The sequence below is a fragment of the Oryzias latipes genome, chromosome 12, assembly GCF_053564925.1.
Source record: "Oryzias latipes strain Hd-rR chromosome 12, Olatipes_Hd-rR_3.1".
Classification (NCBI taxonomy): Eukaryota; Metazoa; Chordata; class Actinopteri; order Beloniformes; family Adrianichthyidae; genus Oryzias; species Oryzias latipes.
Window position 1 is genome coordinate 29294370 of NC_136248.1, and position 15034 is coordinate 29309403.

At 40.8% G+C, this 15034-nt stretch overlaps 1 protein-coding gene across 2 annotated transcripts in view; it reads left to right on the plus strand.

The window, feature by feature from the left end:
* The window catches only part of lhfpl2a (LHFPL tetraspan subfamily member 2a), a 45587-nt gene that overhangs the window by 10006 nt on the left and 20547 nt on the right, over positions 1 to 15034 (plus strand). Inside the window, exon 2 of one of the 2 annotated variants that reach the window (XM_004074504.5) lies at positions 9322 to 9405. The exons of the other annotated variant lie outside the window; for it this stretch is intronic. The gene's annotated coding sequence lies outside the window, so the exon portion shown is untranslated. The remainder of the gene's footprint in view (positions 1 to 9321; positions 9406 to 15034) is intronic. 2 annotated transcript variants of the gene reach the window in all.

The window sequence follows — 15034 nt, forward strand, 5'->3', positions numbered from 1 at the left end:
GTCAAACTGAGAGGGAGCTTCTATCGCTGCTGGTTCACAGGTTAAGAGGCGAGCTTCACAAGATGATGGTGCGCCGTCTTTCAGGCATAACGCAATTTAGGGAACATGAGCTAAAAGTGAGGTGAGGTTGAGTCAGACCATTATGTCTGTCAGCGAGTCGCTTTCAATCTAGAGAAATGACCCTGCTGTCCACATGAAGAGGGCGCTTTTTTACCCCCGTCTGCTGCCAAACAGAGACGACCCCCACATGGACTCACAGCGCTGGTTAAAATTCATGATTTCTATTTTTTTATCCAAACTCCCGTTGAACGATGTGTCTGCAGCTGTCTGCTGCGCTTCACACAGAGTTTACAGACTAATCACCGCGCCGCCTGGTGACGTAACACGTGTGCAGATGGGCTTTACAGCCAGGACACACACATGCACCAGTGAATGCATGCTTGTGTGCGTGCGCACAAAAGGAAATTGGATAGAGTGTGGATAATTGTTGCATTAGTGCAGAGTGTGTAATCAGCATGAGCCTGAGGGGGTTAAACGCATCTTTTGTTTTCACTTTACAGGCTCAGAGCTGTGTTAATGGCTGAGCTTCTGCTGCTGTGTTTAGTGTTTCTTCTTTCTGTGGAAGTGGAGGGTGGTCTGAGGAAACTGGGGGGGGGGTTCAAGCCTTTCTTGCTTAACGTTAATGGTGTTTTTATTGCAGAAAAGAATGAAGTGTGTTGGGTTTTTTTTTTAGTTGTGGCCAGTCTAGAATCGATGTCAAAGAGGTTTTTGTCTCCGATTATCAGCATCAGTTCAGTTTTCCTGTTGGCCGTCATTCAGTCAGTTTATGACTTCGGTTTGATAATTGGTGAAAGTTTGTGAACAGGTGACTCGTTGATAAAATGGGCCTATTGAATCCGAACTGGCAGCAGTTTTGCATAAGAGGCATAACCAGCTGGCCTTACATGTGTGTACGGGGTGCCTGCGGGGACAAAAAAGGGGCAAACCTATACGCGGCACGCAGGTGGCCATCACAAAATTTGAAGATCGTAGACCGCTCAGTGAGCCCGTAGAGCAGGGGTCGGGAACCTATGGCTCGCGAGCCATATATGGCTCTTTTGATGGTCACATGTGGCTCGCAGACAAATCTTTAATTATACTTTTTTTATCATTAGTCCAGTCCTTCTCGGGCGCGAAAAAAAAAAAAAAAAAAAAAAAAAGAGGCGCGCAATAGTAGCGGTGCTTGGAGAGAAAAATCTGTGCCAGCGCTATCAGTTTACTATTATCTATAATTTCACAGAGTTTGTACCAACTGGAAACCTGTGAATTGCCGTGCCTAAAAGTGCGCGCTCCCGTCTCTGAGAAAGAGCGCGCAGTTGCGGGGACGGGATGTGTGAGGGAGAAAGCAGGGGGGTGGGGCTGAGGTGTTGTGGGGACAGGCAGCAGGTGAATCGCGCAGGGATTGTAAAAACGTAAAACCCGCTGCCTGTCACTCACTGCGGCGTGTGAGTGTGTGTTTGGCTCCCCGTCTGCATGTGAGCAGTCTTTGTCACATCTACAGAACATTCAGACCTACGATCACGTTTAAAGTCTCAACGCCTGCGTGAAGCAGAAACTCACCACGTATCAACCAGACTAGACCATCAGCAAAACTACCACGAGAAATACTCATCATTTATCAGCAACAGCATAACCATGTTATTAAAAAGAATCCACAGACTTATTCTACTTTAAAAATGTTGAAATTACATCAAATGCACACATTCATTTGTATATTTAGTTTTAAACATATTGTCGCGGACTGAGTTGGGTGGCTGTTGGGCCGCGTTATAAGTTCTGGAGTTCATTGACCGCATCAAGCAGAGATCTGATTGGCTCTCAGTTCTGTCGCTCAGCCTGTTGTTAGGTAGTTTGGACCAATGGGGTTCAGCTATGGGCCGAATAAGGGAAAGGGGAGGGCTGGAGCGGGAGCAGGTGAATATAAAGTTGGTAGAAGCGCTCTCTCTCGTCTCGTGTCGACAGGAGAGATTAAGGAGTTGCTGAATTAATTTTACGGCGTTTGTTGTGGTCTACAGTAACCAGAATAAAGAACCTTAAAAGAGGTTAAGTCTCCGTGCCTCAGTGTGGGAAACTCTACATTATTGTATGGCTCTTTCGAAATTACATTTAAAAATATGTGGCGTTTATGGCTCTCTTGGCCAAAAAGGTTCCCGACCCCTGCCGTAGAGGCAACTTTTCTTTTTTTTCTGCAGGTGACAGGTCGTAGCAAACACTTAAAGAACATGAAGGGGTAAGTTAAGGTCACAGGTGGAACGTAGAAGTGTCAGCCGTTGGACGAGGGACGACCACTAATTGGAAAATTGCAGGTTATTCCTGCCTTGCCCGCCTATGTGTCGAAGTGTCTGTGGGCAAGACACTGAACCCCACGTTGCCTCTGGTGGTTACAGGTTGGCGCCAGAGTTTGGCAGCGGAGCCGCCATCAGTGTGTGAATGGGAGTGTAAAGCCCTTTGGGCCTTCGAGGAAGGTAGAAAAGTTCACACTGCTCAAGGAGCTCCTTAGTGCTAATCACGTGATAAGTGTGCGCTCCTTGCAGACATCCTGACTATTCGAAATGAAAAAATTAGACAACCATAGCTTGTGTGGATGTCCTACTGGCACTTACGCATCACCTGCACGAGGTTTTTGCACACGCTCAGTAAGGTGCAAGTATTTGCACGTTGCTGATGACTCGAGTGGTAGTATAAGGGCACCATACGTCATAAGTGCGTGCAACTGACATTAGTCTTACAAATACTTGCCGATACACTTATCACATGCACCACAATGGTACGTTCCATTTTCATGACTTTCCTGGCGGTGGTAATACAAGCCTCAAGGGGACTGCAAGACATACCACAAGATTTGGTTGCTCCTCTCTACAATTCTCCACAACCCAAAAACCTGCAGCAACCCGGGGAGTGACTTAAGCTCTGCTCCAAGCATTGGACCATAAACTTTCCCGTCACGATGAATCAAGTATTCATTCCTGCTATATGTGATCATCACAAATGGTTTGTGACATTCAGACCTGAGTTTCATCCACTAAAGTGATATAAGTGAGCCACAGCGATATGAACCTTCTAAAACAAAGCATTTGACAGGAAATGTTTCTAATTTATTCACACCAATATTTACATCTGATGCTATGTACACACCATGAGATTTGCCTAAACAGGAATTCTTGGATGCACTTTTAGGATACACATCAAACTGGACTGTCGCTTCCTGATACTAGAACGTGTAATCTCAGTTGGAAGAGACATGCAGTTGAAGCTGTGCATATTTCATCTATCTTGCGCTCCAGGCTTTTTCTTTCACATAAATGAAAAACTTGGTCTCGTATCATTCCCTCATTCCATCATTATTCATTTCTTCATCATGATCAATTTTTAAATGATTGGTACTTAGGTATTTTGAAAAGGACACCCGAGTCCCTGATTGGTCAAAGTTCAACTGGTTTAACTTTCAACACACGTTAAATTGTGATCTGTTTTGTACACAACGCGTAAATGCGAGAGTTTCGAAAGCGGAAGCCCGAAACGTGCATGTACGCAGGTTTACGTATACAACTGGCATTTCGTGGGCGACAGTGGCTCAGGTGGTGGAGCGGGTCGTCCAGTGATCGAAGGGTTGGGGGTTCGATTCCCCGGTCCCACCAGCCAAAATGTCGTTGTGTCCTTGGGCAAGACACTTCACCCTCCTTGCTTCCAGTGTGGCTCCACTGGTGTGTGAATCTGCATGAATGGTCCCAGTGATGGTCAGAGGGGCCGTAGGCGCGAAATGGCAGCCACACCTCTGTCAGTCTGCCCCAGGGCAGCTGTGGCTACAACCATAGCTTACCATCACCAAGAATGAATGAGGAGTGAATGAATAATGGGCACAATGTAAGCGCTTTGAGCGCCTGGAAAAGCGCAGAAAAATCTAATCCATTATTATTATTTCATTGGAAGTGGCTGCTTGAACGCGTGTTTCTGAGCCTGATATGAACGTAGCTTAAGAGCTTGAAGGGTTTCATGGAATAAATCAAATAGGGTGTGCTGTGTCAAATGTTATTTAGGTGATTTTTTTTACCATAGATGTTTTATTCTGGCCTAAAATCAGAAAATAAAGTTTGTGAATCGGGATTTATGGTTGCTGTGAATTCCTCTGGAAACACATTTTGTTTTCAAATACTATTTTACAACTGGTACAGGCAGGAATTATGACTTTAGTTTACTGTGCAGATGCATCTTTGAAATAATAAGCTATGAACATAGACAATGTTGTTTCTGACTTTGCACTGCTGTCAGTGGACATCATGGCGCTTAAACCCAAAGCGGAAGCTGCAAGGGCTTCAGAGATCCAGCACTTTTCCCTCTTCGCTTTGAAGAGCTCCTGGCATGGCTTTCAAAGCTCTTATTTCTTGTGCTGGCTCCTAAACTAATGTGTGGTAAATGTAATACAGCTGTTTGACTGTGCGGCAACATGCAACTCTTATTATCCCCAACAACAACTGTTTTTATGTGTCTTTTTTTACGGGTTGAAGGCTTTCTTTGAACATTCCTTCTGCACATGTGATGGAACCAACATTTATGAACGAGAAAATTATAAAAAAAGGTGATTTTTTTTTACCCAAAAATAGCAAAACAAATTACATTTTCAAAATTACAGAGGATTAGGCCCCAAAATTGGGTCAATTAGACATCTTTACTGCAACTGTAGTTGTAAACTGAGGTCTTCCATGAAGTCTTTACACCTTAAAAATGAAGCAAACTATCCCTGATGCGGATCAAATTAAGGTGCCCAACCTGAAAATAACGGACAGTTTTTTCTGCAAAGTGAATTAATTTCTGATGAGGGCATGATCTCGAAGGGCGTTATCCCACCTTTATACCATGGTCCAGGTGTATACTCGGTTCAGATTGGCCGCTGGGTGTGGATGACAAAGTGATAATCCAGAGTGAAAATGCACACCTAAAAAAGAAGTTCCGGTCACATAGCTTAAATGTTCTAGATCACTGTGCCGGCTTCTTTAAAACAAACTTTTGCTTCATCATCTGGACAAAAACAAGTAGTAAGAGGTAAACTTTCTCTCTGAAATGATGCTTTAGTTAACCCATCATGACATTCAGCATAGATATCGCTCATTATTTCATTTTACAGTTACGACGCACCTCGCCATGTGTCAAATAGTCCGCTTTTTGTGAAAAAAAATACAAAAAATAAGAATAAAGTTACGGAGCCCCTGAAGGGCCATTGATGATTGATTTTTGAAGTTAAAAAAAAAAAAAAAAAAAAAAATTTTAACTTCAAAAAAATTGATTTAATATTAATTTATTTCATAAGTGACTATGGTATAAGCGAGATAATGACCATCCCCCAATTTATGTCAGACGTGCGTCAATTTCTGATAATGCACACTACGTCTGCCATTATCTCTTACTTACCGTGGTCACTTATGAAAGCAATAAATATTAAATGAAATATTAGTATCTTAATCCTGTCATTTTTGACGTTCCAGTCAGTTTTGACAAGAAGCTGACAATTTTGATTTGTGATGCGTTTTCCTGATAACAGCTACAGAACCCACACCTCGCTCTGCTGCAGCTGATGTATGACGACTAACCAGCGGCGATAAATGCGCTCAATGTCACGTTAAGTGATTCAAAGCACCATTTCAGAGAGAAATTTCACTTCTTAACGCTTGTTTTTGTCCAGATGATAAAGCAGGAGTTTGTTTCAAAGAAACAAAATCCACAAGATGTTTCCTGGGCCTCATCTTTGAAGTCACCACCTGAAGAACAGAAATATTGATGAATATTTGTACCATTAACTCTGATTGTTCATTATTATAGTCATGATAAAAGTTAAACGAAACCATAAAATGACTCAAGTCTTTTCTACTGTCTTGCTGTTGAGATTAATTTGTGAAAAAAACATCTGTCCACTAATGTTCCAAGTTCCTGTTGTTCTAGTTACCAAGTGGCGTCTGGGCCATCGCAATAATATAGAACATTCAGGTTATGTGGTGTCCATTATTACTTTTATATGGACACCCTGCAGCCAATCAGAATGGAGTATTCACCCGGACCATGGTTAGAAAGCCCCAAATTACGTCAATGCAAAATGAAGATTTATGGATAATGTTTAATGTCATTAGTAATCATTTGAAACTGAAAATAAGTGTAGTAGGGCTATTTGAAGTTTATAAGGACCATAAAATGGTCCAGAACATGTTTTGATATTCTAACCCAGGTCGTCTGATGAATCGCAGCCCACTTGTGCCTCTTTAATACAGCTCCCCCCTGTTCCCAAAGCCCCTTAAAGGCTACAAGAAAGACCCTTTTGTGGTGGGGCTGGCTGAAGGGAACATACTTACATTCTCCACATGAGAGCCCCCCCCTCCCCTTCCCCCCAGCTGTGGAGGGGCTCAGCAGCTGAACTGCAAACACTGGCATGTAACACCACTTCCACCGAGAGGCATTACCAAGTTTAAAAACACATTGGGGCATTTTTTGGCATGACTTCAGAAAGCAAAAATAGTGGTTGGATTGTAACACTTGGGGGGGGGGGGGGTCCTCTCAGCTGTGACTATTTGGAGAATGCCCAACAAGGATTTACACTGCCAAGGTTCCCTTGAGGACAAAGGAAAACTCTAATCTATTTTGTGAAGGAGAATAGTTGACTTTATTCTTCATAGAAATGTTACAGCTTTGCTGTTTTATGGCAATTTTAAACAAAGCCTGATTCCTATCTTATATCCAAGTTACCGGTAGACTAAGATAAGCACAGCACATGTAGGGTTCACTCTGTTGCTTCAGGAGTCCCCTGGTCTGTAGTTTATTGCTGTAGAGAAAGTTTAGTGATCCAACCGAAGCCCCTGGCTCAATCAGGTATTATTGCAGACTTGTTGCACGTTTTTGTGGTACAATTCTGCTTGTTTTCCTTTGGTTCATGTGGTTGACTTTGGTGTCAGTTGGATATTTCTATTTGTGTTTTTTAATGGGAGCATTTTATACAATCAAGGGAAGGCTGTTGCTTTATTTGGATTTGATTTTTACAGATTAAACACCAATTGGTCAAAAATAAAACAAGTTTTACACCATATAGAGGCTTTACATTAACTCCCTTAAACGCAAAGTCACAAAAATATATTTGAAATGTTTCTTTGTGTAGAGGCAGTGAAGAAACAGAAGAACCTTTGACTTCAAAATAAAAGAAATTTTCATTTACCAAACAAAACCAGGAGTTCAACCCAAAATATGGGTTTTTTACGACTTGGTGTATGTTCCCACACACCAAGTCTGCTATGCATAATATTCAGCGACCGACAAGAATGCTGTTCATAAAGTTGCTCAAACACTGGACTCACGTTCATGATTATAGGAAATACCAGTTTTAGTGACTGTTGTATCATTTTATTTTGTTGGATCTGTCCGCCAAAACACCTTAAACGTTGGAGGAGGCTGAAGTTGGCATCCTGTTTTCAGCTCCACTTTTACCGTTAATGGGAAAATCTTTTATCACATCAACGTTAAAGGATAGCAGAAACTTAGAAATATCAAACGCCGACTTCAGCTTGATACGTGCCAGTTTGTGAAAATGTTGTCCGACGCCCAAAAAAGGACAACGACTGTTGACTGAGATGAAAGAAAAGTGCAGGTTTTTGGCCACAGTGTACCAACTAGAAATATAAAAACTCAACCTTTTAGTGTTGAAATAAATGTGCTGACACAGCAGAAAAATTCTAATGAAATAACCCTGGATATGTAATGAGGTGGGGCGGTCTGCAGATCTTATGAATGACTACACTTTTTAAAGCAATATAGTAAAGGTAATTCGACCAGAAATTTGTTATCATATTTGGTTTAAAGGTAGTTCATGTTGCATCCAAGTTGGAGATGTTAGGTTTTTCAGTGAGCTTGATACTAAGTGCAAAGATTTTGTCAGAATCTTAGGGGAAAAAAAGTGAAATAAATCTAGTTGATCGATCAAATGGTTAAAAATAATCTTTAATTATCTTAGAAAGTGTCGATATTTACAGTCTGTAATTCAGTGGGTTTTAGTGGACCTTAAGACCACTCTTGGGGTCACTGGATGATGAAGTGCATAGACAGTAAAATCGTGTGCTTGAGTGCTCCTCATCTAATCTAGTGCCTTCATGCTGTGTTTGCATTTTCATGCTTTCTTATTGGCTTGATCGTTAACCAAGCTGCTTCCTCACTAATTAGAAAATCTCTGCAGAGTCAAGTAAAGAGGAAGAGGGTCAGCACTGAAGTAATTATCTCCAGGGCGTTAGATGAGAGTAACCCATCGGGAATAACTAGTTTGATTGTCAGCAGAGCCCCTGGTGATTGATAGATGTGTTACTGTCATGATAATGAAAACCCAGTAGTTATTGAAACATTCTGTGGCAGACTGGCAACCAGTCCAGGGTATAATGCGCCTTCACCCTACAGCAGCTGGGATAGGCTCCAGCAACCCAATGACCGCACAAGGGATTAACAGGTTTAGAAATGAGATGGATAGGTCAATTGGTGACCAAGTTGTCAAGAAATTAGGTATTGGGTTTTGTAAATTTGAGCGTGTGGGGTTGTATGTCTTTGCGTTGCCCTGTGACAGTCTGGTGATCCATCCAGGGTGTACCATGCCTTTTGTCCAACAGTAGTTGGGATAGGCTCCAGTAACCATCTGAAAGCAAAAGGAATTCAATGGGTTTGGAAAAAGGCTGGGCGTTTGTGACACTTCTTAAAGAGTGCGGTCAGATCTTCCAGTTACGTTTGGTCCATTTCAGCTCCAGCTCATTAAACTACTTGAGCAAAGTTTGTGGATTATCTGAGTCCTTGCTTCTGCTTGAATAAGTGCTATACAAATAATAAATTGACTGATTGATTGATTGAGTCCAGTGATAGTTTCTGTAGGATCATCTTAGAGCAACACCTTTCAGATCCTCAACAAATCACCTTTTACATCCAAAGTCGTAGATTAAATAATATTCTGCTGTGCTTCAATTTGAATTCCTTGAGTTTGCTCAGTCTGAAATCTAATTCGAGGTCAGACATCGTTCATGATGTTGTGCGGCTTTGTCAACTGGCCTAACAAGGCCAGTTGACATCAGCGTATCTTCTCATTTATGAACATGTGAAACAGTTTAGGTTTGTTCTGCTGCAGCTGCCTCGTTGTCTCACATTTAAGACGGAAAATCCCAATAAGCATGGAGAAACGGATAGTCATTACAGCCAGGGAGCAAACGATGACTGAACCATTGCCCTCTGGAGATGGTATGTTTTTGTCATTCAGACATTTCTGCTTTTTCCTTCCAGGTTGCGCTAAGCGAGGAGTCTTGCACCATCTGACTTTAACTGGAGAAGCATTGTCTAAGTCCAGGTCTGCGTCGCACTCAGAAGGTCGGTCCCTTCTGTTTGTCTTTGGATTCCCTCTGCACTATTCAATCCACTGACACATGACTCCCGAATCAAGCTTTTTTTTACCCAGAAAAGAAAAGAACAAACGTTCACACGGTTTCCTGCTTTTTTGGTGATGATATAAATACGGTTGAGCTTCCAAGTGGAAAAAGCAGCTGTAGCACTGAACTCACTGCTCCTAGCAGGTGTTACTCAACAATGGATCCTTAAAAAACACAACTTGACAACCCTCATTTGCTCAGTGATCACAAAGAAACCTAAAAATCTTCAGAGCCTCCAGAAGTACAAAAATGCAAAAAGAGATACAACTGCTATGTTTTTGTTGTCGTTTCAGTGACCATGATTGGATGTTTTGCAAACTCGTGCTTGAAGCCAAGATCAATGTTCCTCTGACTCATGAAGGACATTTAAAACTATTGATCTTTTTGGTAAATCAAGAGTTTTGGAATGGGGACCCAGTAAAAGTGGTATTCCGACCTATAAATCTTTTTGAAGCTTGCCGTTAAAATTACAATGCTAACGTTAAAATCTTCTTTAAAAGACTTATTCTGACACTTAACTGGAAGATCCCAAGGCTGGGTCATGATTAAAGCAGTGGACAAATTCTTAGTGACATGTAGGGGGTTTGGGTTGGGGTTGTCCGTGCCCATGGAGGGTTGTAGTGAAATCTACAGGTGTGTCCTGCTGTTCCCCTAAAGGCGGCTATATGACACGATCTTAAGGCCCGGCTCATTCAGCCGCCTCAAAGGGCCTTCATTTAAAAGGAACGTACCATTGTGTGTTAAGTGTATTGTGAAGTATTTGTAAGGTTAATGTAAGTTGTGTCTGACCGACCAAGCGGTCTACGACCCTGACATCGCACAGGTTTGCCTATTTTTGGCCCGCAGACAGCCGTATCCACCCCTAGGGACCGTTGTGACTACGATTTTGCTAGTCCTTTTATTTCTTAACCAAGCCAGTTTGAAGCAAAGGTTAGTGTTGGCACCATTTTGGAGCCAAGTTTTTGTGAACCCACTCTTAGAAGATCAAACCTTGCAGATAGCTAGCTAATAGCAAAGAGCACAAAAAGGTAATAAAAACATTCTTATCCCTTGGTTTTGCTCCATCTCTCTCAGTAGGATGGGGGCCTTTTCAAATGGAGAAATTCTTATCACTTGCAGTCAAAGAACTATAGAGAAGAGAGGTCAGTCTCACGCTTATCACTTTATGGAAACCTTCATCCCGTAAAGTCAAAATAGAAAACATGGAGAGGCAAAAACTGGAATATACATTTTCGCGAAACAAAAACGGAATTACTTAGTATACATCACTGCTTGCAGGCTGTATTTTAATTTTAAAAACTGACTTTATTGCCACTTTTGTACTGTGAACTATTAAATATGATTATATTCTTCTGTTATTATGATTTTTGCCTTTTTAAAGTCATTAAAAAAAAAAAAATTTGACTAAAGTCCTTATTTTTTTATATAAGTATTTTTCAACTATTTCATTTTTCCAGGCTCAGGTCTAGATTTTTTTAAACTAGAACTTTTTGTAAGAAGACGGAGGAGCATCTTCGTAACTGTAAGGTTCACCCCCTTTTTTTTTTTTGCTTTTCTACAACATGAAATCTGGCCTGTGTATTTATCTGAGGAAGTAGGAAGTCGGGGTTGTTGGGGCATGTTTTTGAAATATGGAGGAAAACAATGGAGCAGGAGATACCGAGCGGGAGATACTGAGCAGGGCCACCTGGAAAGGTCATTGGAGTGGAAAGCCCCCCGCTAAAATAATAAACAAAATAAGAACTCTAAAAATGGGAAAGGGCTTCTCTTCCTGTTATCTTGTTGGACACGTCAGATTCAGGCGTTTTACTTCACAAAAGAAGGCAAAAGAGGGTAAAAGTTTGAACATTTCTTTCTTCCACTCCCCTGAAACCAGCCCAACAATGGCAACACACTCGTCCTACTCAAGTTTTCCAGATCTGCTTTCTTTCCTCCTCTCTCATTTGGGCTCCTCACTGCCGACAATTGTATGCTTTGCTTGGTCAGGATAAAAACACTTGATCCCTTTTCTGTTCACAACCCGACGTGCAGTGTGACTCGACACTTGCATTGTTGTGCTTTTCCACACAGTATCAGGTTGATTTCAGAGTCCCCAAAACAGCGTTTCCACCCCCAGGGGCGTTTACGAATAGTCGCCAGAGAGGTCTCAGTTTGCAGGGGGGAGTTGGTGTTGTTTTGTTCCATAGTGGGAAATGTTGCTTGGGAGTTTTAGCTTCAATCTACTAAAGCCAAGGGCCGAATGCTGACGGGTTCCTTAAACATATGCAACTGAAAACAGGATTTTAGGTGGTGTGACTTTATCTGCAACAGGCCCTAAACCCCAGGCCGTACTGAGGGGTAAGATGGGGAATGAAAAGGGTAAACATTATGGAAATGGTGTTAGGCCTGAGGGTAAGCTTTCTGGTAAATGAACAGATTTTCAAGGCTCTTCAGTCTATCAGCTGTTGTAAGCCATAAAAGGTGAAATACTTTCTGCTGTTTACTTCATCAAATTTGGTTGAGACTCAAGTAAAAAAAATATTGTATTTATTATACAAATCAAAATTGAAAGTGTATATATATATAAACAGTATTTGTAATTAAAATGACATCAAATTTACATCAATACTGTCAGCTCAAAAGCCAACTATTTACTTGGTCAACTAGTTAACAAACAAAGACAAGGGGAAAAACACTATTTACGTGAAGATGTTAGTTAGCATGGTAGATAACTCACATAGGCAAATAAAGGTTAGAAAAAAATCTTGCCAACTCGGCTGCTAATTTGCTTGCTAAAAAGCGAGGACAAAAATAAACGGATTCCAAAGAAAGCATTTTAGGCAGAAAGTTAGCTAACTAGAAAAGCTAACAAGTAAGTCAACTCAAGATAGACAACCCACAAGCTAACAAGGATCGGAAAGAAATCTAACTAACTAGTTAGCTAATTTGTCGGAAGATGTCGAGAATTAAAAAAAATAACCCGATGTCAAAGCAATCATTTAGCCAGAGAGTTTGCTAGCTAGCAGGCTAAAGATTTAGATTCAGCTAGACAACCCACAAGCTAAGAAAGATTAGAAGAAAATTATTTTATGTAAGTAGATAAATAATTTGTTTAATAACAAACTAGGATAAACTGGTTCCAAAGTTAGCCAGTAAGTTAGCCAAATAGCATGCTAGTTTGTTAGCTCCAGCTAGATAACCCACAAATTAACAAGGCTAGGAAAAATTCTAGACAGTAAATTTGCCTGCTAACAAACTAAGACCAAAATGAAATGATTCCAAATGAGTTAGTTAGCCAGCCAACTAACTAGAACGCCAACTAGTTAATTAGCTCCAGTTAGATATTCCACAAGCTAACAAAAGGTTGGAAAAGAACCTAGCAAATTAGAAAGCCTTTTTACCTGCTAACAAACTGATTCCAAAGAAGGCATGTAGCCAGCAAGTTAGCTAATTAGCATGCTGAATAGTTAGCTCTAGCTAGATAACACATTAGCTAACGAAGGTTAGAAAAAAATCTAGGTAATGAGAAGGCTTATGTGGCTGCTAACCAACTAATACAAAAATTTAATGATTTCAAATCAGGCTAGTTTGCTGAACAGCAGCTTAGCTTGTGAGCTAACTGGTACTATTAAAAAACTATTAAAGAATTCAGGAGTAGAATACAGAATGGGAGACTAATTTTAATCTGGGATGGACAGAAAAAGAATGAATAAACCAGATAGATCATAAAATTGAAAACAAAAAATAAACATAGCAACTTACCACAGAACCAAGGAGGTTTGTGTCCATCATCTGCTTGTGTTTCCACAATTTTCTCCTCTGGAACTCTTCTTTATCACATGACCTCTGCACCAAAAACCACAGAGGCTTCAAATTCACCAATTTAGTTTTTTTTCAACCCCTAAAATAAAAAAATAAAAAATATATTTTTCTACGTTATGAGTGTAAATAAATAAATGAATAAATAAATAAGTAACAGCTTAACATTGTGATCCTAGACGTATATGCAGTTTTAGTATAATTGGTTTTGACAAACCATTTAAACTGCTAACATTAACTTTTTAGCTGACTAAAATCATAATGAAAATATTGATTAAGTTGCATTTAGAATATTTTTAAATGAAAGTGAAAGTTTAAATGAAAGGTCAAGCTAAATATAATTTTTCTACAGTGGGTTTAAAAAAATAGAACGTGGACTTTAGTTTCAAAATTAGAACTTTGCAAATGTTTGCGTATAAAAAAATTAAAATGGGAAAAATGTTTAATTGTAAATTCAAAGCTTTCATAGTTGAGGTGGAGGCTCTCGCATTTGTTTCCACATACCAAACAGTAGTCAGTGTTGTACTGTTGTTATGGCTGTTATGGATATTATCTGTGCCGTGTTTCTGCTCCTGAGCCTCTTTAACCTCTGCTTAGACAGCCCTGGCTTATGTTTAGCTGCTAAGAGATACTCTACAGATCCCAATCAGAGCTAGAGACCAAAACAACTTTGCTGAAGCAAACTTCAGAGAGTTATCTCATCACAAAAGCCAGAAAGTCCACTCTCCGGCCGGCCACCCACTTTGAGGTTTTGATATGTCAGATGGTCTTTGTTTTCCATCACCTTCTCATTTGAGTTGGGTGTTATGGTCACCATGAGAAGATGAAGGATTGCTCTGGAGAAATGTTCCTCCTCAGGCTGACAAGCAATGGGTCAGATTGCATAAACAGATGTTTTCAGGGGGAAAATGGTGACGTTTCCTTCTAAGATCAAAGAGATGTGCATGCTTTTGTGTGACTTTATCCACATGTTGAGTCTTTTTTACTCTTATTGTTTTCAGTTTTCCCCCCTGGCAGCTCCTGTTTCACTTCAGTTCCTTTTCCTCTCAGTCAGAGATGTTGTTCGTTGTAGGCACCTCTCCGGCTGACAGGTTTACCTCCACAGGTGTACTCCCAGCAGACGTGGCGCTCACGCTCAAATGCCATCACTCCGTTTTTTCCTTTCCCGCTTTGTTTCCCACGCTCCCGTCTTACCTTGAGTTCATTGCAGGAATTTCCTGTGTGTTTATACTCCTCCAGTTCGAACCCTGAAAGTCAATAAATGAGCAAATATACTGCAGAGATAAATATTTTTTTTTTCATTTTATACATATATGTTTATTGACAGCACCGGTCCTGATACACTTCTTAATTGACGAACTTCCCCACATATTTGAAAGACAACATATTTATGCCCCTCCTGTACATTTAGATTTACAATCTTCTGATTGAAATTCCAAAGCCAGATGATCCCACTCTCCATCTGATGCCCACAGCTTGTTTTTTCCACCATTCCTCCAGTCTCTTTCCACCCCCAACCCCCGAGGGTGAACAGTGACGCAGCACAGGCCGGCCCGGGCTGTGATTGAAAACACGTGGTGAGAGAAACCTCAACGACATATCTGAGGCACGTCTGGGAGTTGTGTTGACACGAGCCAAAACAAGGCTCAGTTTAGACCTCAGTGCAGCCTTTGACACTATCGACCACAGTATTTTACTCCAAAGGTTAGAGCATGACATAGGGATCAGAGGATCTGCCCTCCTATTTATCTGATAGGTACCAGTTTGTTAAT